General features: G+C 41.7%; 1 non-coding gene across 1 annotated transcript; it reads left to right on the top strand.

Annotated features, from left to right (window-relative positions):
- Window positions 1-4,121: 4,121 nt before the first annotated feature.
- trnaf-gaa (transfer RNA phenylalanine (anticodon GAA)) lies at window positions 4,122-4,194 on the top strand. Its single transcript has one exon. It is a non-coding gene; the product is annotated as a tRNA-Phe (tRNA).
- Window positions 4,195-4,850: the final 656 nt, after the last annotated feature.

The following is a 4,850-nucleotide window of genomic DNA, read 5'->3' as shown; positions in this document are numbered from 1 at the left end:
CAAAAATCTTCGAGCAGCATGTAAATGATAAGTAAGAGGTAGTAAGAGGTTGAGTCGGGCCTATTAGGGACAAAAAGGATAATATAAGCTTAGAGGTGCAGGGCAATGTTAATCTACTTAATGAGTACTTTGCATCAGTGATCACTAAGGAAGTGGAATTTGACAAAATATCAGTTGAAGTGAAGAAAGTAGAGGCAATGGAGAGAGTACAAATTAGGAGAGGGAGGTACTAAAAAGGCTGGCTGTGCTCAGGGAAGATAAATCACCTGGTCCGGATGGCTCACAACCCAGGTTGCGAAAGGAAATGCGGATGCAGATAACGGAAGGGCTTGCTATAATCTTCCAATCTTCCCTGGATACGGGGGAGGTGCCAGAGGATTAAACAGTGGCAAATGCGACACCCTTATTCAAGAAAGGGTGTAAGGACAGTCCGGGTAACTACAGACTAGTTAGATTAACAGCAGCGGTGGGTAAGGTTTTAGAAAGAATAATCAGGGTAAAAAATCAACAGTCACTTGGAGAGGTTCGAGTTAATTAAGTAGAGTGAGCATGGATTTATAAATGGGAGTTCATGCTTGACTAATCTAACTGCATTTTTTGATGAACTAACAGAGCAGGTTGATGAAGGGAATGCAGTGGATGTTGTTTATATGGATTTTAAGGAAGCGTTTGACAAGGTACCACATAAAAGGGCGGTTAACAAAATTGAGGTTCGTGGTATAGGAGGGTCAGTGTCCAATTGGATAGAAAATTGGTTTAAGGACAGAAAACAGCGAGTCTTATTAAATGGTTCTTTGTCAGACTGGAGGATAGTCGACAGTGGTGTTCCCCAAGGGTCAGTGCTAGAACCACTGCTTTTTCTGCTCAAGGTAATTGACTTGGATCTTGGAATACAGAGTAGAATCTCAAAATATCCCGATGACAACAAACTTGGAGGAGTGGCAAACAGTGAGGATGATATGAACTGCCTGCAACAGGACAGTGATAGGCTAGCAGAATGGGCAGACAGGTGGCAGATGGAATTTAATAGTGACAAGTGTGAGGTGATGTATTTTGGCATAAGGAATAGGGAGAGGCAATATATACTTAATGGCACAGTTCTAAAGAGTGCACTGGAATAGAGGGACATGGGGTTCATGTGCATCAATCTTTGAAGGTGGCAAGACATATTGCGAGAGTGGTTCGCAAAGCATATGGGATCTTGGGCTTTATAAATAGAGGCATTGAGTACAAAAGCAGGGAAGTTATGCTGAACCATTATAAAACTCTGGTTAGGCCCCAATTGGAGTGTTGCTTCCAGTTCTGCTCAGCAGACTTTAGAAAGAATGTGAGGGTACTTGAGAGGACGCAGAGGCGATTTACCAGAATGGATCCAGGGATGGGGGATTTTAGTTACAAGGTTAGGTTGGAAAAGCTAGGATTATTCTGCCTATATCAAAGGAGATTGAGTGGAGAATTGATAGAGGTGTAAAACACCTCTAGAGAACAGGCCATCCTGGACTGGGTATTGTGTAATGAGAAAGGATTAGTTAACAATCTTGTTGTGTGGGGTCCCTTGGGGAAGTGCGCCCATAATATGATAAAATTCTTCATTAAGATGGAGAGTGAGAGAGTTGATTCCGAGACTCGGGTCCTGAATCTAAACAAAGGAAACTATGAAGGTATGAGGCGGGAGTTGGCTATGATAGATTGGGGAACGTTACTTAAAGGCTTGACAGTGGATAGGCAATGGCTAGCATTTAAAGAGCGCATGGATGAATTACAACAATTGTTCATTCCTGTCTGTGCAAAAGTAAAACAGGAAGGGTGGCTCAACTGTGGCTTATAAAAGAAATTAAGGAAAGTATTAGATCCAAGGAGGAGAAATATAAAATGGCCAGAACAAGCAGCAAACCTGAAGATTGTGAGCAGTTTGGAATTTAGCAGAGGAGGACAAAAGGATTGATTAAGAAGGGGGAAATAGAGTATGAGAGTAAGCTAGCAAAGAACATAAAAACTGACTGTAAAAGCATTCATAGATATGTGTAGAGAAAAAGATTAGTGAAGACAAATGTGGGCCCCTTACAGTCAGAAACGGGGGAATTTATAATGGGGAACAAAGAAATGGCAGACCAATTAAATACATACTTTGGATCTGTCTTCACAAAGGAGGATACAAATTATCTCCCAGAAATGTTGGGGAACATAGGGTCTAGTGAGAAGGAGGAACTGTATGAAATCAGTATTAGTAGGGAATGTTTGGGAAATTGATGGGATTGAAGGCCGATAAATCCCCAGGGCCTGATAATCTACATCCCAGAGTACTTAAGGAAGTGGCCCTTGAAATAGCAGATGCATTTCTGGTCTTTTTTCAAAATTCTATCGACTCTGGAACAGTTCCAATGGATTGGACGGTAGTTAATGTAACTCCGCTATTTAAAAAAAGAGGCAGAAAGAAAACAGCGAATTATATACCGGTTAGCCTGACATCAGTCGTGGGGAAAATGCTGGAGTCCATTATAAAAGATGTTATAGCAGAGTGCAATAATAACTCGTCTCCACTCCTAGTATTTCTAAATCCCACACATTCACTATAATGTGAACAATTATTTCCTGTTGTGTCTCTCTCAGATTTGTAAACTTCACTGTATTGGAGTGAGGTGACATCTACTGGCGGGAAGCAAGAACTGCAATCAAGCAGCAGAAACTCCACAGTCTGTCAGGGTTAAAGAAACATTGCAATGTGAGGATCCAGCGAAGTGGTTTGATTGGGTAGATGGAGACATGATTCTACTTGTGGTGGTGTCTGAAGCAAAGGCCAGAAATACAAAATTGTCATTAATAAAAGAAATGAGGAATTCATGAAAAATGTAGTAACGTAGTGAATGGTTAGAATGTGGATAGAATAGAAAGTGAGATTGGATGGACAGAAGCAGTCTGAAAGGATGGCTGAAACAAAAGGTGAGTGCCCTGAAACGTTAACTGTGTTTCTCACAGCACAGATGCTGCCAGAGCTGCTGAACATTTCCAGCACTTTCTGTTTTTATTTCAGCGTTTGCAGGATGTTGCTTTGATCTGAAAAAAAATGGATGATTGGCTGGGGTGTTCCAGTGAAATTCCACAGCAGCTAATAAAGCATGACTTGTCAGTGGCTCGTTGGTCTAGGGGTATTATTCTCACTTTGTGAGTATGGTTAATTAACATGCGAGAGATCCCGGGTTCAAGTCCCGGACGAGCCCTGTCTGCTGGCATTTTTAGATTAAGGTTATCTATTGGTTTCAGCCTTGCAGAAGGTGGAATTGACTTCCATACGGAGCTGGCTTGAGGACCAGACAACTGGATTCAAAGAGCTTGTCGACAAAATTGTAATTAACTAAATGTACAGATAGCCAAGTGGGAATATAAAGTTGTTGCTGTAATTGTGACCTGACTCCAAAAACAACAGGACTGGAATGGAATGGAATTCTTCAGTGTTTCTGTTGTTTGGCTTGCATTGACTCATCGATTTTCTTGCTTTTCACTTTGTCGATGCCTTTGAATAATTGTGGATCCTTCTTCAGGGTGTCTTCTTTCACCAGGTAGTTCTGACCTCTGATGATGTTGATTGTAATCAGCTTCAATTCGCTGATAGTTTTGGAAGTGAGCAGATTTCGTTTGCTTGAGTCTACAACATGGAACTCAGTCTGACATGTGGACCCATGGGAGGATTTGAATGCCATCCCTGCGTTGGAGTTGCATCCATCCAATAAGAGACCGAGTAGAAGTGACAGTTCTGTCAGTCGAATATGAGACTTTTAATGGCAGGGTTGTGAGTTTGAGTGCCATTCTGTTTTTCCCTTTTTTAAGGCTTCATGAGCAGAGAGTACAGGGAGTGTTTGAAATGAGCAAGTCTCGCTTTGATTCAGGACTCTTACCTCTCAGCAGCATCTCACGATGAAAGATTGAATTTGATCTCATTTCATTCTCAGCTCGGGGTCTGTGCGGCTCAGTGGCACTTCTGGCTGTCTCCTGCTTCACAATCCATCAGTACTGAGAAAGCAATGGGGAATATTACTCACATGTTGTGTTCTTTAATTTTTTGGAAAACTTGAATGTATGTATTTTCTTCCAAAACAAGGACACCACGCCGCTGTTAATGTAGGGCTGAAATAGCTCAGTTGGGAGAGCGTTAGACTGAAGATCTAAAGGTCCCTGGTTCAATCCCGGGTTTCAGCAATTTCGCTTCCTTATGCGTCCCTTGCCTTGGTTCTGATTTTCCAGTTGCACAATTTACTTTGAGATTATTTCCCAAGCACCAGTGGATTGAATTTGAGAAACAACACAGAGTCATTTACAACATAGAAGGTGGTCATTTGGCCTATCACGTCCATGCTGGCTCTCCCCGGAGCAATCTAGTCAGTTCCACTCACCAGCTCGATCCCTTTCCTCCTGCAAGTTTCTTTCCTTCAAGTATCCATCCAATTTCCTTTTCAAATCATTGATTGTCTCTGCTTCCACCACACTCGAAGACATTACTACCCACAGCATAAAAAATTCCACCTCATCAAGGATGGGAAATACTGACATCTTCTATATTTACTTATTCTCTATTTCTATGAGAATAGACTGGCAGTCAACATGAAAGGAAACCCAAAAATCTTCGAGCAGCATGTAAATGATAAGTGGGTAGTAAGAGGTTGAGTCGGGCCTATTAGGGACAAAAAGGATAATATAAGCTTAGAGGTGCAGGGCAATGTTAATCTACTTAATGAGTACTTTGCATCAGTGATCACTGAGGAAGTGGAATTTGACAAAATATCAGTCGAAGTGAAGAAAGTAGAGGCAATGGAGAGAGTACAAATTAGGAGAGGGAGGGACTAAAAAGGCTGGCT

The sequence above is a fragment of the Heterodontus francisci genome, chromosome 35 (assembly GCF_036365525.1).
Source record: "Heterodontus francisci isolate sHetFra1 chromosome 35, sHetFra1.hap1, whole genome shotgun sequence".
Classification (NCBI taxonomy): domain Eukaryota; kingdom Metazoa; phylum Chordata; class Chondrichthyes; order Heterodontiformes; family Heterodontidae; genus Heterodontus; species Heterodontus francisci.
The sequence above is the reverse complement of the archived record's forward strand: the minus strand, read 5'-3'. Positions and strand labels throughout refer to the sequence as shown.